This window comes from Ursus arctos, unplaced genomic scaffold (genome assembly GCF_023065955.2).
Source record: "Ursus arctos isolate Adak ecotype North America unplaced genomic scaffold, UrsArc2.0 scaffold_18, whole genome shotgun sequence".
Lineage (NCBI taxonomy): Eukaryota > Metazoa > Chordata > Mammalia > Carnivora > Ursidae > Ursus > Ursus arctos.
The window spans coordinates 18726575-18745238 of record NW_026622852.1 but is presented as its reverse complement, the minus strand read 5'-3'; the positions used below and the strand labels follow the sequence as shown (position 1 = coordinate 18745238).

Here is an 18664-nt window from a genome sequence, read left to right as displayed (position 1 = left end):
GTAATTCATTCCTCATATTGATAATTCATGTTTTTTTCTTTTTTTCTCTTGATCAGTGTTTCTTGGGGTTTATCAGTTTTATTCATCTTTTTTTTGGAGAACCAACTAGTATGATTCTGTCATTATCTTTATTATTTCCTTCTTTATATTTTCCTTTTGTCAAGGTTGCCTTTTTTTTCTTCTTGGGCTAGACATTTTGATAATTAATCTTAAACCTTTCTCTTTTCTAATATAAACATTTAACGGCAAAAATTAAGTGAAATAGGCGAAGGGGATTAAAAGTACACTTGCATGATGAGAGCTGAGTAATGTATAGAATTGTTGAATCACTGTATTGTATAGCAGAAACTAACATAACGCTGCATATTCACTACGCTGGAATTAAAGTAGAAAAAAAAAAAGCAAACATTTTCCTATAAGGGCTTTAGCTGCATTCCCAGAGTTTTGACACATTGTGTTTTCATTATGATTCAAGTCGAAATATTTTCTAATTTCCTTTGTAATTTCTTCTTTGACCCGTGAGTATTTAGAAGGGCATTGCTTGACTTCTAAATGTTTGGGGATTTTCTAGATATTTTATGTTTTTCTTTTTACTTAATTTTAATTAATGTGATTAGAGAATATATTCTAGATGATTTTAATTCTTTGAAAGTTTTTTGAGATTTGCCCTATGGCCCCAAATATGGTCTTGGTGAACATTTCCATTTGCTTGAAAATAATATACAGTAGACCTTTGAACAACACAAGGTTAGCGGTGCTGACAGCCCCAACCCTTCATCTTTGAAAATCTATGTATAATTTTTGACTCCCCAAAAACTTAACTGCTAATAGCCTACTGTTGACTGGGAGCCTTACCGATAACATAAACAGACGATTAATACATATTTTGTGTATGTATTATATACCACATTCTTACAATAAAGTAAGCTGCAGAAAATAAAATGTTATTAGGAAATCATAAGGATAGAGTACTATACTGTATCTATTTTAAAAATTCCACATATAAGTGTACCTACACAGTGCAAACCTGTATTGTTCAAAGATCAATAGTATATTCTTCAGTGTTTTGGGTGTAATGTTTTATAAATCTCAATATGTCTGGTTGGTTGGAAGTATTTAGGTATTTTATATTATTTTGGTTTTTGTCCATTTGTTTTTTAAATTACTGAAAGCAGGATGTTAAAATCTCTAACTATAATTGTGGGTTTCTCTGTTTTTTCCTTTAATTCTGTCGGTTTTCCTAGCCTAATTCCCTGTTACCATATACTATTGTATAATATAAGCTGCTGGGTATCTTGCCTCTGAAATGAATTTTGTTCCTACCACCACCCCCTTGCTAAACCTACACTACATAATCTGTTTTGTTATGAAATTATTACATGTCAAGGTACCAATTTCTCTATGAGCCCAAGTAGGCTAAGTGCTTTTACACTCCAAAAATTGCAGAGATTTAAGGTTTATTTTATGCTCATGTCACAGTCCAATGTGTGTTGCCAAGAAAAGGGTTCTTGTCCACACAGTCATTCAGCACATTGGCTTTTTCTTTGAGTATCTTCTCACTTCTTCATTACCTCAGAGTCAGCAGTGGATTCATCACCTCAGAGTCAGCAGTGGATTTCTTGAATCTGGCTAACAACAGAGAGAAAAGAATGTAGTATTGCAGACAAGGTGTTTGGGGTCTGGGCCTTGAAAGGGTGTATTTCCCTTTACCTGTGTTCCATTGGAACTCAGTTACTCAGCCATTGTAACTGAAGGAAGAAGCCAAGGAATGTGGACTGGTTGTGTGACCAGGAAGAGAAGGAAATGCGTTTTGGTGCGATGTAGCATTACCTCTACAATATACTTCAATTCCACCACAATCAGCTCCATATTGTGTTTAAGTTACACAATATAACATTTTATTTCATTCTAAGCACTGAAACAAAAGTAAACTTTAGTATAGTGGGTTGCACAATGATTGAATTTCTGCTCACGTAAAATGCCATGTCTTCCGTTACCTTGGTTGAAAATGATTATTCTCATCTCTGTCATTTTGTGGCTTTGGCTTTGAAACTTGGTTAAAATATTTACTATGGTCCTTCAAACAGTAAGGAAGTTGTGGGTTCATTTTTCTCTTTCCCTCTAGGTGGTGAACTCCTTGAGGTAACAGAATTATGTGTTATTAATCTTTGTATCCCAACAGGTGCCTAGCACAGGGCTTCACTTTTGGTTCATAGGCAAGAATACATGTCTGTTGAACTGAATTGAGAGGAAATTATAATTCAAGGAGTTTGCAGACTTTCCATTTTTATCATTTGATCTCCTTATTTTATTGTTCTAGAAACTGAGGATCAGAGAAATTCTGTGCCATACCCTTGCTTGTATAGCTAGTAAAATATTTAAACCAGAACTAAAACCTAGCTGTTCTGGTTGGTAGTTGGAGTTTTTTTTTTAACTAACTAATTTGACCATGATTATTTTTTCTCAGTTGAGGTATAACAATAAAAATTACATGTTTAAAAAATTAAAACTTCTGTTGAGAACACCCCTGTTTAAAAAAAAAAACTATTATAGCATTTCATGATAGTGTTCATTCATGTCACTTGTATGTCCCCAAAGTATGTTTTTGTACAGCTTTTTGAAGATTATTTTCATTTTGGCACACTGGATAGGAAAAATATGTGCCAAAAAAAGGGCAGCATGATATCATCTTGGAAACAAAGAAGCATAAATTGTGTGCATCAGGCAGAAACTGAAACTTAATTTTTACACTTGAGAGAAAATATATTACATGAATTATTAAAATAATTTCCTTATCTGGTTATCAGAGTTAGAACTGAATCTCATTGTTTTTTTTTCAAGACAATGTGTACTGGACAGAAATTACTGAAATAAGTTAGCCATTTCACTTTTACTTCATGTGATGGTTAATTTCATGTGTCAACTTGATGGGGCCACAAGGTGCCCAGACATTTGATCAAATATTTTTCTGAGTATGTCTGTGAAGGTGTTTCCAGTGGAGATTAAAATCTTAATCAGTGGGCTGAGTAAAGCACATTGTTCATCCTGATGTACATGGTCCCCATCCAATCAGCTGAAGGTCTGGATAGAACAAAAGGCTGACCCTCCTGTGAGTAGTAGGGAATTCCTCTTGCTTGGCTATTTTCAGGCTGGGACATAATTTTTTTTCCTGTTTTTAGACTTGAATTGAAACACTGGCTCCTCCTGGGTCTGAAGCCTACTGGCTTCTGGACCAGATCTGCACCATTGGCCTTCTGTGTTCTCAGGCCTTTGGACAGGACTATACCACCAGCTCTTCTGGGGCTCCACCTTGCCAAAGCCAAATGCAGATCTTGGGACTTGTAAGCTTCTGTAATCATATGGGCCCACCCTTCCTTCCTTCCTTCCTTCCTTCCTTCCTTCCTTCCTTCCTTCCTTCCTTCCTTCCTTCCTTCCTCCCTCCCTCCCTCCCTCCCTCCCTCCCTCCCTTTTTCTTTCTTTCTTTCTTTCTTTCTTTCTTTCTTTCTTTCTTTCTTTCTTTCTTTCTTTCTTTCTTTCTTTCATCTATCATCTATCTATCTATCTATCTATCTATCTATCTATCTATCTCAGAGTTCCAGGGTTCTCCAGAGAAACAGAATCAGTAGGATGTGTGAGTATGTGTGTGCACCAATTATAATTAATAATTATAGCTTCAAACACTTTGTTCTAAAACCTGTTTACCCACCAAACAGTGCTATAAGAAGGGCAACAAATCTAGGTTTGCTCAGATACCAAAGGGTTAATTGAACCTTTTTGGATAAATACATATGGAGAAATTTTGATTGGGGTGTTCCAAAAATAGCAATGCTCATGTTTAGAATTCTAAATAAAAATATAATTACTATGTAATTCCTCTTGATTAGCACCTCTGTTCTCATGATGAGCTAGGATTCTGTGATAATGTTAGAAGAATGATACTTAGTCAGAAGTTCAAGTGATATGCCACAAGTATAAGCAGTACAATCCGGATCTCTTCAATTAAGTATGTTTAACAGCAGGTGGGAGGTTATTTTTCTCCACAGAAATAGAATAAGGCTTTCCTGATGGTAAAACTGATTGTTTTTTTTTTTTTAACAGTGTATCCAAAACAAAAACCTTACACTGATGGCCCTAATGTCTAGTGTTTTATTCTTACATATATCATGTTGAGAAAGTTACTGATAAATAACCCCTCTCCAATAAGAATACTAGATTGTTCCTGTGTATTGTAGTAAGGAGTTATGCTGTTACTCATGAGCAACAGATATTCTCAGGCCATTAAGAGAAAGGCACCATGTTCAAGCCATGTTGTTGAGAGTGTGGGTGTGTTTTTCCCGACTTCAAGTGACTGTGACTTGGATTAACACTGACATTATCATTTTAGCACAGATAGACCTGACCATAATGGAGAATATATTCACTGGCCTGAGGGTATGACTGAGAATTTTTTTTTAAGGCTGGGTCAGCCGTAGGTTTATTGTGTCCTGTTATGGACAGAATGAAGACACTCAGCATGCTGTTTCAAAGGTCAAGGCTTATCTGATTTCAGTACATCTTTACCTCTGACAGATAATGGAATCTTAATAGAAGAGAGCTTTTCCTTTTCTTCTCTTTTCTTTTCCTTTCCTTGCCTTCCCTTCCTCTGCCTTCCCCTACCTTCCCCTGCCTTCCCCTGCCTGTCTTCCCCTGCCTGCCTTCCCCTGCCTTCCCGTGACTTCCCCTGCCTTCCCTTCCCTTCCCTCCCCTCCCCTCCCCTCCCCTCCCCTTCCCTTCCCTTCTTTTCTTTGCTTAGGTAGATGCACCAGAGGAAATTTACTGCTGTGAAATACATGCCTTCCAAGTTATTAGGTACCTTTAGAGACCCAAATCCTGTCTACTTTTCTGAGCTTTCCTGAGACTCAAACACAGTGCTATTTCTTTTGTAATTTCTTCCTGAAAATCTCATTCATGTCAAACAGCTCATGTATAATTATTTATAAGTGGCTTATTACAAATTTGAACAAATAACTATAAGCCTAGAAGGCAAAATAAGATATTCAGTCCACACACATTTATTGATCAGCTAATATATGGCAGGAAACAACTTTGGCCCTGGGAATACCAAGTTGAATAACACTTATTTCTTGATTTAAAAAAAGAAAATGGTGGTGTGTTTTGGGATTACTACTTTAAATAATGGTGAAGTAATTTGGTTAGACTAATCCTCCCAGAGATAAGATTTATAAAATCTGGAAATAATACATTTGTATGTATATGTATATATCTATACATCTATATTTATATCTCTATATATGTATATCTATATCTACCAAACAACTTGAAGGCAGCAGATAATGACTAATACCAGGTAAAAATGGCAGAGGATGTTACCTTTGAAAGATGAAATATAACAGGTGATATTTGTTATTTTGAAGCTCTTTGCTTGTGTGTCTGCTCAAACCTACAGAAGCTTCTGAGGGCAAAAAGCCAATGTCTTACTGCCTTGAGGAATCAGGGAATGGAGTCTGTGGCTAGAAAAATAGCTTTAAAGTTAGGGAGAAATCCTGGAAGGAAGAGATACAAAGTGACTTAGGCCCCAAAACTGCACTGAACATAAGAACTAGGAAGACCGGTAGGAGAAGGAAGGGAAGAATGAAGGGGGGTAAACAGAAGGGGGAATGAACCATGAGAGACTATGGACTCTGGGAAACAAACAGGGCTTCAGAGGGGAGTGGGGTGGGGGATTGGGATAGGCTGGTGATGGGTATTAAGGAGGGCACATATAGCATGGAGCACTGGGTGTTATATGCAAACAATGAATCATGGAACATTGCATCAAAAACTGGGGATGTACTGTATGGTGACTAATATAACAAAACAAAAATTATTTTTTAAAAAAGAAAATCCACTAAGATACTTAGTGCTAAACTGGCTAAACTGTCTGGCATTCTTGGGGAAAATTCTGTGGGGCCCAACAAAACAACAACAACCAACAAACAAAATAAGCAAACAAATGAGAAAACACAGCATCTGGAAGTTGAAAGAATTATGCAGAAATATCAGATTGTGGTCTCTGCTAGGGAACAGAATTTGGAGTTTGAATCTAAGCAAGTTATCTAGTTCTAGAAGAAAAAATTATCACTCATCACAGTAACATAGCAATATCTGGTTTCTACAACTTATTATCCATAATATCTAGTGTATGAAGAAAATAAGTGTGAAGAAACAAAAATTGGCCCACATTCAGGAAAAAGCAGATAATATAAATTGATCTTTCAATAACCTGGATGACACGATTAGCAGAAAAGGACTTTAAAGCAGCAAGTATAAACATTTTTAAGGACATAAAGGAAGACATATATGTAATGAATAAAATGATGAAGAGTCTCAGCAAAGGAATAAAAACTAAATAAAAAGGATATTCTATAGCTTAAATATACCACTGCAATATACAATAACTACACTTTGAAGATAACAGAGAAAGAGTACATGTATTTGAAGATGGATTAATAGAAAGTATCAATGTGAAGAATAGAGAGAAAAAGGATTGAGATAAAATGAACAGAGCCTTAGAGATGTGTAATCAATACTAAGTGGTTTGACATATAGGAAATTGGAGTTCTAGAAGGAGAGGAGAAAGATAATAGGATTAAAAAAATAGAATCTAAGTCCTACATTGTAGGGCCTGAATCTATCTTTTTCTCGGTTGTACCCCAGTACCCAGGATACTGTAAATATTGTGCAAGTGCATGTTTAATGATTATTAACACTTTCATGAATACATATATAGCTTCAGAGACTAAGCAAATACATTGTCTAAGTACTTGCTTTATAAAATCATGGTGAATAATTAGGTGAATATAAGTGTAAGGATCTTGGGGTCGTGGGTGGGTTCTGGTAATGTCTGACTCTTCAGAATATAAAAGTGGACATACTGGGTGCTATGGAGAATTATTTTGGTTAATTTCATGGTTCTAGGGGTTCCTGGGTGGCACAGTTGTTAAGCATCTGCCTTCAGCTCAGGGCGTGGTCCCAGGGTCCTGGGATCGAGCCCCACATCAGGCTTCTCCACTGGGAGCCTGCTTCTTCCTCTCCCACTCCCCCTGCTTGTGTTCCCTCTCTCGCTGACTGTCTCTCTCTGTCAAATAAATAAATAAAATCTTAAAAAAAAATTCATGGTTCTAAATCATTGACTCTTCTGTTTTTATCCTGATTTTCCAGTGACCAGCTTTATTTTTTCTCTCATGTTCTATTTCTGAGGCCTATGCTGGGGTGCCAAAATAGAAGTGTACCATTAATTATTGAGTAGCCTTAGCTGTCTGCTCAATAGAGTGACATTCAAACTGCACCAAGTTGACATGCTTGACACTTGGGTCAAGGACTTGCAAAACAAAATGAGTTAAATATGGAGCAGGGACACTGTGTAAGAACAGAGACTGATAGGAAAGGGAACCAAATATGATGACTCACTGTCTTCACAGTAAAGACGTGGGATCTTACTTGGATAAATTTCAGGAGTTATTGTTTAAGCTCTGGATATTTCAAGGTGCACGTATGTGAGCTCTGGAAAAATACAGTGAATCCGAGAGTCTTGTTTCTTCCAACTCTGGGCAAAACCAAAACTGAGGGTAATGATAGACCATGTAATATATGGTCTTTTTAATGGTGCTCAGATGAATATAAGATAACTGAAAGTTCTGGAGTGAGGGCACACATTTTCAAGAAAGAAGAGGAATAATAATTTTGTGAAGGGAAGTGCTTTTGTTTTGTTTTTGTTTTTGATGAGTTCATCTATGGTGTAGTTCTTTTCAAATCCACTCTAATGATAAATTAAAATAAAGTCTAATATTTTGTGAAGCATTTCGTGTGCAGGAAAGAAAGTGAGGGAAAGAAAAATTTCACCCACGGTGTAGTGAAACTAACACTTAAAGCCAAGTGACCTAGCCACATACCGGTGTTTCCCCTAATCAAAAACTTTGAGTAAGATTTTGGGTAATCATGTCTTTTCTCTAAACTTACATTCCTCGTATATAACATAAGAGTTTCTTTAGTCCTTTTCAGTTTTGTGAAAAAAACAAAAGAAAAACATATTATAAGTGTTGGCAGTTATTTTCCATAGAGAGAACCATGTTAACTACCCCAAGGATTGCTTCTGCTTTTATGTGCCCACCAATACCACTATTACATATTTAAGAAAAAACATACATGGCTAATGCATAGACTTTCTTGGGTAATCCTGTAATTTTCTGGTAAATTGAAAATTTGGGGAAGAAGTAAAAGTACTTTTAAGAACAGGAAGCCTAAGGAATTTGAGGAGATACTGGGGAATTTATTTCCTCTTCACTCTACTGCTGTGTTGTTTCTTTAAAGGCACGAGTCCTTATTTATTCATTCTACAAATATTTATTGATCACCTACTACATACTAGGCACTGCTTTAGGAGATGTAAATAGAACAGAAATCCCTGCCCACGTGACACTTGTAGTTTGAGACTTATTCCCTTTTGTGACCAGTCCCTGTGTAAGTTATAAGTTGATCCTCACTGTTTTTAAAGGAAAATAAATTCCAGTATTAAAACAAATGGGTGGAAATGTTCAGTGTTGAATAAAGAAACGTTCTGCCTGGGAAATAAGATGGTGGTAGACAAATGTGCCTGCTTGGAACCTGAGAGGATAGAATTCTACAAGTCCTGCATCACGTTTTGTCCCTGTAGGTGGAAAGAGCCAACACATTCAAAGCCAGATCCATCCAAAGTCACCCATTTTTATATAAAACCATCTAGCCCAGACACAACCGTCATATGTTACAATTTTCCCTGCCAAAAAACTAATTGGCTCAGGCTGACTTTGAATTCATCCCAGATTTACACAAAACTTGCTGAAACGTTTGTCTACCTCAAGAAAACTTTTGATAAACCCAGTTCCTAGTTTCAGATTTTTACAAAAACCTGAAACCAAGCAAGATTTTCTTGGTTTCCTGTTTGGTGCGAAGGTATTACAAACTCTAATTATGAGGCCTCAAGGGAACACAAGGGAAGACAGACTCAAAAGGAAGAATCTCTGAGACAGGTAATTAAGGAGAAAAAAACACAACAGGAAAACAAATAAGAATGAGTAGCTTGGCTGAAATTGCAAAATTATTAATAATATATTTATATTTAAAATGTTTATATGTTTTAATGCTATTTAAAAGGTCTGCATTTCTGGATGCATTTTATTCTTAAAAGTTAAGAATTTTTAGAATGAATGCCAAACCTTTACAGAGGTTGATCCATAAATAGAAAATACGGATCAAAGCACTCTCTCTTCCACCCTCAACCCTGTAAGGTTTCATATTTCCCCCTTTTTATTGACATTCAAAGATGAGTTAGCATAAAATGGAAAAACAATTCACTTGGAAATGGTGTTTGAGTCATATATAGAGCATACCACACAGTTGAGATTTAAATGATCAAATTACTTTGCCTTTGGGTGACTTAATCAACGAAATCAGTCCTGATTTTTGATTTCAGTTTTTTTCATTCAAAATGTACCAAGCAATCAGATTGTGTTGTTAAAATTTCCCTCATCCATCCTTAGTTTTAGGTCAGGGTACATCAAGAGAGTCGACTCTGATGGCTTTTGTTCTTGACTTTGACTTGGTAAGATCTTTCAAATTTGAGGACAATTGAAGTGTTTTTATTTTTAAGTCAGGGAAGCTTATTTCCTGTAAGTGTTGTTTTGATACTGAAGATCCTTTCTATTGAAATGGAAACATCTGTGAATATGTTGTTATTTCATTAATGAAGTAGATCTGCCCTCTCCTAGGAGGTATATCAACTCAAGCATTTATTCACTTAATACAATATGAGAATAGTGCTAGAGCATAAAACCAGATGACAAATTATGTTGAACATATACATGGTTTAAACAAAATTTAGAGAGGGCAAGAAGGGGTAGTATAAGTGGAGATGGCTGCAGTTTAGCTGGGTGGTTAAGGAGACATAGGGATTGGAAGGGAGTGATTAACATGCTAAGTCAAGAAAATGGTAGGATTAAAGGAAAGAATTGAGGAGGAAGACAAACTGATAAGAACATATTTACTGAAGTTATTCTCTCTTCTTACGATGTCTGAATGGCCAAATAGACTACATTTGATACACTTGGTAAGATAGGGAGATCCATTGTTTTTTTGACAGCAAAGCATGAAAAATTAGTACTCACTTTGTTTTGTGGTTCATTTTTTTTGGAAGGGATTTTTATAATTATTATGTTCCATTAGCCAACATATAGTATATCATTAGTTTTTGATGTGCTATTCAGTGATTCATTAGTTGCGTCTAACACCCAGTGCTCATCACAACATGTGCCCTCCTTAATGCCCATCACCCGGTTACTCCATCCCCCCAACCCTCTCCCTTCTGTAACCCTCAGTTTGTTTCCTGAAGTCCAGAATCTCTCATGGTTTGTTTTGTTTATCTTTTAAAAAATAACATGTGATTTTGGGACACCTGACTGGCTCAGTTGGTTGAGCGTCTGACCCTTGGTTTTGGCTGGGGTCATGATCTCAGGGTCTTTAGACTGAGCCTCACATGGGGCTCTGTGGTCAGCATGGAGTCTGCTTGAGATTCTTCTCCCCCCCAACCCTCTGTGTGTGTGTGTGTGTGTGTGTGTGTGTGTGTGTGTATACACATCAAGTAACACTATTCAGCTATGAGAAAGAAGGACATCCTGCCATTGAATGAAACATCAACATCATGGATAAAACTTGAGGGCATTATCCTAAGTGAAATAAACCAGACCAAGAAAGACAAAAAAAATCGAACTCATAGAAACAGTGCAGAAGAGTTAGAAAAGTGGTTGCCAGGGGGTGGGGGAAATACAGTGAAGTTGGTAAAAGGATACAAACTTCCAGCTATAAAATGAGTAAGGTCTGAGGATCTAATGTGTAACATGGTGACTATCATTGATAACAACTTACTATATAATAAAGAACAGAATTGAAATATTCTTGTATATATACATGTATATATGTATATGTGGTAACAGATGTGTTAACTGGATGGGAGGAATCCTTTCACAGTGTATACAAATATCAAGTCATCACGGAGTACACTTCAAGTGTTTCACCATTTTATATGTCAACTACACCTCAAGAAATCTGAAAAATAAATTATTAGGGATAAATGCCACAAGAACAAATCTTGAAATACACCAAAGTTTAATACCGTTGAAATAAAATTATAATGTAGTGATCCAAAAGTAATGAGCCAATACCAATGTTATCAATTTACAAATGTGTCTTTCCCATTTGATCATAAAATTCTTGATAGCAGAGACTGTTTTTTTTCTCAATTTTGTTTCCTGAAGTTCAATCCAAGGCCTGGCATATAATAAGGAGCCTATAGTTATTGAATGGCTAAAAAATAAACTATGTGGGGGTAAAGATAATTTATATTTGCAGTATATAATAGTGGATGTTATGGCAGTATGACTAAATAATCTTATTTCCTTTCCTTTTTTAATGAAAATCATAAAATAATCGATTTTATAGATTAGTTTCTAAGGAACCTCCCACAAACTACTTTTAAGAAAGAAGTACACTCCTTCTTAGGCAGTAAAGGGTGGTGTTCTGTTTTGTTGTTTTTTTGTATTTGTTTTTTTCTTTTCTTGCCTTATTGTATACTGCCTAGTCTTAGGTGATAGATCTGATCTGCAAAGTTCGGCCTCAGTTCATATTTTTTGTCAGAATATTCCTAAATTTTTATTACATGGTTAGTCTTTTCTTTTCCTGCAGAAAATATGGAGACCCATGTATAATAAAAATAAGTCAGTGTTTATTTTAAGTAATTCTATACTCTTCCATTTCCATTTTAAAAAATTTTAAGTCTTTTTTTTTTTTTTTTTTTTTTACCACACTAAGGACATTAATATTTTAAAAGAAGCACAAACTTTCCATCAAAGGGACAAATCTGGAATTCTTTTCTTTACTAGGTTTTGGTTTTGGTTTTTGAGTTTTTTCCCCTTATAAATAACTCTTTGTCCTCTTGAATAATGGAATTATTTGACACACCCTCACCTCAAATTTCATTTTGAAGGTGAGCCTCACTTGTTTACTCCAGTCAATGCTGCAAATAGGTACTTCTGACTTTGTTACTGCAGTTGTGTTATTTTTACTTCTTCTATTTTCCATGTATAATAATGATGATAATATAAAATGTTCACATCATGCTTACTGTGTATCTGCCACAGTTTTAATCACTTACATCCACACCCCCACTTTTAGCTAGTCACAGGGAGGATAATAATTTACCTAAGATCACATAGTAAGTGGTGGAGCTACGATCAAGACCCAGGGAGTCTTCCTCTAGAATCTGCCCTTTTTCTCACTACGGAGATCTAAAGTTTCAAAATCCCAAATTAAGAAATGAATCAGCATGTATTAATTTACTCATGGGTGCAATAGGGAAGCATATTTCCATTCAGGACTGTCCCCCCAAATTAGGAATACAGGGTCACTATGACTAGGACACATCTTCTTCCTCAAAACCAAGTCTTCATTCTAAGGTCTGCCATGGTGTGGCTTTCCTAAATTAGCAGACAGAAGTGATAAAAGATGTATGAAGAGTATCATTGCATGGATTTAGCAAAAATTGCTTCAATTTTTATTATATTAGGTACCTAGTGATTTTGAAAAGTAGTGTGTTTATTTCAAATAAAAGGAATTATCAAGAGATTTTAAAAAGACAGCCAAGAGCACAGATACTGTTACTATATAAAAATGATGCATTTTAGATCTGAGGTGCTCTCAGTTGGGGACTAAATAATTCAAAGGACTTCCCTTTTTAGTGTAATACATGTTTCTGCCAATTTAAGCAGAGATAAGCAACTCTTTATTTGCATACGATTATTTGGGGTTAAAATTTCAACTAAAATTGAGGTATTCAAATTTAGCTCATCCACGATGACACCCTGAAGTCAGGTTTTTGTTATCAAAATGCTTGCAGAAAAGCCTCAAGGATGGAAAGAATGTCTAATATTCCTATTTTATAGTGTCTAGTATTCTTTCTTTCTTCCTTCCTTTCTTTCTTTCTTTTTTCTTTTTCTTTCTTTCTCTCTCTCTTTCTCTCTTTCTTGCTTTCTCTCTTGCTTTCTTTTCTTTCTCTCTTTCTTTCTTTCTCCGTTCACCTGCAAATAACATTTTATCTTCAATATAATTAATGAAAAATATTGATTGATAATCTTCAGACTGGGGATTGAATAATAACAGCATAGAAAGAGAGTAAGTTCAACTTAAGTTGGATATAAAGCAAAGAACAAGCACATTTGAAGTAAAACTTGTTCTCTAAACTAAATTGTTCTCCCTCTTCATGCATGTACAAGCTTGGTGTTATGAGAAAGATGTAGAAAGTTCCCAAGTTTCACCCCTTTCTACAAAACTACGTTCTCTCTTCTTTGCTGATTCATTTTTACTTGTCCTTTAAATTTTGCTTCAAGTGTCATCCCTGGCAAAACTTTCTTGATTCTGTTTTGTCACTTTTCTCCAAGCTTCCAAAACACCCTGACAGCTCTATCATTGTATTTATCTCATTGATTTGGAATCGTCTGCTTACCCATATACTCTCATATACTTGAATCTTAGGTCTTCAAGGATGAAGGTTAAGTCTTATTTATCTTTGTAGCACAACGTTTAGTGCAACGTGGACATTCTATAAATGTTGAAATAAATTTAAAAGCTACATTGGTACTGTTAGTCATGCAGCAGTGGTCAAAATCAAATTATATTTCTTTTTAGACTTTTACTTCAACAAATTGCTAATTATTAGGCTTTTTAGAACATGATGGAACTTGTTTAGCCTGGTTCCCTGGTGTGAAATTCAGAGCTTGGGCAATTTAAGCATATCTTTGAAAATATAAGCTTATTTGCATAAGTTTATGTAACAAATGACGAATGGCCTTGGATGATGAAAATGAAAAACTCAATTCATCCATTTCTTTTCATATAGGCATTAAATAAAAATTCCAAAAAATTGAGCTGTATACATGTATGGTAAGGCTTATATTACATGGGCATATATGTACAATGTATGTAAATAAGTATTTATAAAATACATAGATACACAATTTTAATATAGTGGGGTAAGGAAGTCATTAATTTGGTGAAATATATTGTGATATGCCCAATTTTTTTCTTTTTAATGCGTAAGATTTGTATTCAGACATGGACTTGAATTCTGAGCCTATAACTCATGAGCTATGTGACTTTGGACAAGTTATTTAAACTGTCTCATCCTCAGTATTCCTCATGTGGCACCAGTAATACGTATCTTGCAAAATTCTGATTAGGATCAAATGAGATATTATACTTAAAGTGTTTACCATCATTTCTGCCATCTAGCAGGTGGTCAATAAATGATGGCCTTGTTTTTGTGGTTATTGTCCTAACATAAAAACAAGGGATTTCAGTAATGTTTATTTTCTTCCTTGACTTTAGTTTCCTCATCTGTCCAATGGTAATTCCACTCTTTACCTCGCTGGTGGTTATGGAGGTCAAAAAGGATAATGTCTCTGAAGGTACTTTCTAAAATGAACAGTGTTACACAAAATAAACTAACAGCTAAAGCTATTTTGTTTTTATTTTAAAGACTGGAGTCCTGGCATGACACAAAGGAAAATGTTGCAGTTCTATATGTTACAGATCAACCCCTCTCAATTTCCTGCATGACTTCTTTTTCATTTTCTACTATCTGGTCACCAAGACTCTTTTGGTTTCCTTCGCTTCTCGCTGTGTGGGAGACCGAATCAGTACGGAAGCAGTCTCCACCAGTTAATTGGAGGAAGCAATTGTCTATTTTTCTGATTGTGTACAAAACCCTAGGCTCTGTTTTATCCGTTTAACCAGGTTTGCTACATGAGTGCATCCTCAAAAATGCCAGTAAGTGCTTTCGGGCTTAAAAAAAAATTAGGTCTAAGTGAAGTTTTATTTATTCCATTAAACATTCTTTCCAAGTCTGCCTGTGTCTCTTTTTGTCATAGCTCTAATGTTTCAGTCAAACTTGGTTTGATCCTTGAAACGTTCCTCAAATTCATTCTTCTTTCCAGTATTGGTATTTATGTAGTCACACTAAGCCCGAGCATTTCAGCTTGACAAAATTCTGCTCTGAAAAACTATAGCCCTACTTATTTTTGAGAGCTATTTCTTTTTCTTGGAATTTAATAGCACAATTTAGGGTCCTTTAAAGGTTTGTTGAAAACATTGTATAGCAAAAAGCCAGAAGATGTTATATTTGTACTTGTTTCTGAGCAAGAAAATTCTCAGGAACTTGAAAACAGCTGTAAAATTATTATTTGTTAGTAATGCCCCTCCAGAAGACTCAAAATACCATAACAGTTTTTATTTTTCAGTTTTCAAATACCTCCCTTTTCTATATATTTCCATGTGGGGTATAAAATCAACAAGATCTTGACTTTACTTCCTTGGCTATTATTGCATACTCCTCTTTGGAATTGTCAGGCTGTGCTCTTACGCCCTTACTGTTCAATAGTAGATCTTCATTGGTCAAAATTTTACACCTTTCCAAGGTACTAAGTCGAAAGTGGACCATGGAGACTACTAAGTGTGAATTCCAAGCAGTTTAGCAAAAAATTCACGAAAGACCTCTTACTCTTGGAGAGGCCAAGGTTAAAAGCATGAACTTTCTTGTTAGATTAAAAATCAGTTCAAAATCTAGTGTTAGGTTTTAAAAGCTGGATGACCTTGTGCAAATTATTTTACTTCTCTGAGTTTTAATTTCACTTTCTGTAAAGCAAGAATAGTAGTATCCATTTTATGAGGTAAAGTTGAAATTAAGACAATAATTACTATGATTATAGTTTGCCATTAAAACAAAAACAGAGCCAGAACACAGTGGAGAAGTGAGATTCCCCTACATTCTTGAGTAGTTCTAAAATACAGAATTTTCCATATGGCATTTGAATCAAGGAGGCTTTTAACCTTAAGAAACAGGAATCCCAACCGTTCTGGCTTATACGAACAGGGGCTTACTTAATTATTTATCTTCAGAGAATAGTGCAGAGGTAGACAATTGTTCTGGGTTTAGAAACTTTAGGATATCAAAATTAATATCTCTGAAAAATCTCTTGTACTTTACCTCATGGTTGCAAGAATGTTGCTGTAACCCCAGCACTCACATAGATGTAAAAATCCTTACCAGAATATTACCAAGGTGAATCAAATACTGTATAAGAAGGATAAAACATCATGACTAAGTGATTTTTTCCAGCAAGGTTTTCATATCATGTACATGCACAATGAAAACCAATGTAAGCAACCATATTAAAAATGTTTTTGAAAACATTAAAAAATCTGTAGGATCATCTTAATAGTTGTAGGAGAAGCATTTGATGAGCTTAAATATCCAGCAAACCAGAAAATAAAAGGGAACTTCCTCAATCGAATAAATGACATCTATAAAAACCTATGGCTGACATTATACTTAATAATAAAACACTGAATGCTTTTCCCCTGACATTGTGAATAAGGCAAGAATGTTCATTCTTACAGTTCCTGATATACATTGTAATGGAGGTCCTAGCTCATGCGGTGATTGGGGGAAAAAAAAAGGACATAAAAGGCATATAGATTGGAAAGGAAGAAATAAACTGTCACTCTTTACAGATTATATACAGATTATATAATTCTTTATGTAGAAAGTCCTAAGAAATCAACCAAAAAGCTGCTAGAGGGGCACCTGGGTGGCTCAGTCGTTAAGCATCTGCCTTCGGCTCAGGGCGTGATCCTGGCGTTCTGGGATCGAGCCCTGCATGGGGCTCCTCTGCTAAGAGCCTGCTTCTTCCTCCCCCACTCCTCCTGCTTGTGTTCCCTCTCTCACTGGCTGTCTCTCTCTCTCTGTTAAGTAAATAAATAAAATCTTAAAAAAAAAAAAGCTGCCAGAATAAGTGAATTTACAAAGATCACAGGATACAAAACCATACAAAAAATCAGTTGGATCTCTGTGTACTCGTAATGAACAATTGGAAAAACAATGCCATTTATGATATAATCAAAACAAAATACTTAGAGACAAATTTAACAAAATATGTATTTATGCAAGAAAAATAAAAATGTAAAAAATATATCCACACAAAGACTATCATATTCATGATAGTCCCAAACTAGAAACAACCCAAATGCTCATCAACAGATGAATAGGTAAACAAATTATGACATATCCAAACAATGTAATGTTACCTAGCAGGAAAAAGCAATGGACTATTGATACACTCAGCAACATGAAAAAAATCTCACAGACATTATGCTAAATAAAAGAAGTCATACACAACAGACCACATACTCTATGGATGGATCCTTATTTACAGGAAGTAGATCGGCCATTGTTTGGATTGAGGCATGTGGAGAGTGTTGACTGTAAAGTGGTACAAGAAAACTTCTGGGGATGATAGAAATGTTCTATATTTTGATTATGGTCATATTTGTCAAAATTCATGGAAAAGTTGACATTATATGGGTACATTTTTTTCTGTGTGTAGATTATACCTTGAAAAGATTGATTTATAAATAAAAAAGGAATGTTAACCTTTAAGTCACAATTATTCATGGAAAATGTTCTAGGTAGAAAGGGCAGGGTGGTGATGCATCATTGACTAGAAATGATACAACTGTCCTCAGAAGGTAGGGAGTTAACACTGGTGCCTACATGGTAATCAGAACCTGTTGCGTCGCTTCAGGGAAGAAAACACTGAGCAGCAAAATTCTAAAGTGAATGAAAATATGTCCAATTTACAATCAAATAAAAATGCTGTGGGCATAAAGCCAAAGAATATTCTTGGATTAGACTTTGTTTAGCACTCTAAATTTAACCAGCTAGAATTCTTTAAGTACATTTCTATTCAACATTTTGAAGTGAAGTATTTACTTCTTATTTGAGAAACTACACTTCCTCTGAAAGACAGAAGAAGGTCCATTTTTCTTTGTAATAAAGAATGGGGTGGTTTATTATAGCTTTAGTATATAATGAGCACAATCTGCAGACATCTCCGTGCCCCCACACACACGCAGACACACACACATTGGGGCAAATTTGAGCCAAGGCTGGTGAAAAGCTAGAGGATATAAATTGAGCTGTACTTACAGAAGTGATATCGCTAACTTCCATCTTGTGAATAGAGATACAGGTAAATCAGATAAACAGAAGAAAGAGCTTTATGATATGTGATATAACATTAAAATTGTTGATCGTGAACCAATATATAGGATGTGGGAAGTTTCCCAATAGTACATTACAACACATCTTCGATTTTCATAAGCCTGGAAGGTTCTTTTATTATTTTTTTCTATTTTCCAAAACCAAGTCTTTCTTCCAAATAAATGGAATGTATATTTAAAAAACATAAACTTCCCCACTTATTATCTCAACACTCATTCTGTTGTGTGGATTGGTTCATAAATTATCCAGACAATGAAAATTCTTTTCACTGTAGCATTTGACATAACAATGAAAGCAGAATATTGAACTAGTTTTAACAAATTTGGGGAAGCAATTTATTTTCTTTATCAGGAGATGTTGTTCCCTTTAGGGAATTGAAAATTATATCCAAGATACTAATTTCCTCATAAAGAGATTTGGAGGGATTATTTTTCCCATAGAGCCAATATTCCAATTAATTCATCCAAAGAAGGAGATTTC

General features: G+C 35.2%; 1 long non-coding RNA gene across 1 annotated transcript in view; it reads left to right on the top strand.

Annotated features, from left to right (window-relative positions):
• LOC113260564 (uncharacterized) overlaps nucleotides 1–18664 on the top strand; it is a 332644-nt gene that overhangs the window by 276653 nt on the left and 37327 nt on the right. The window lies entirely within an intron of this gene.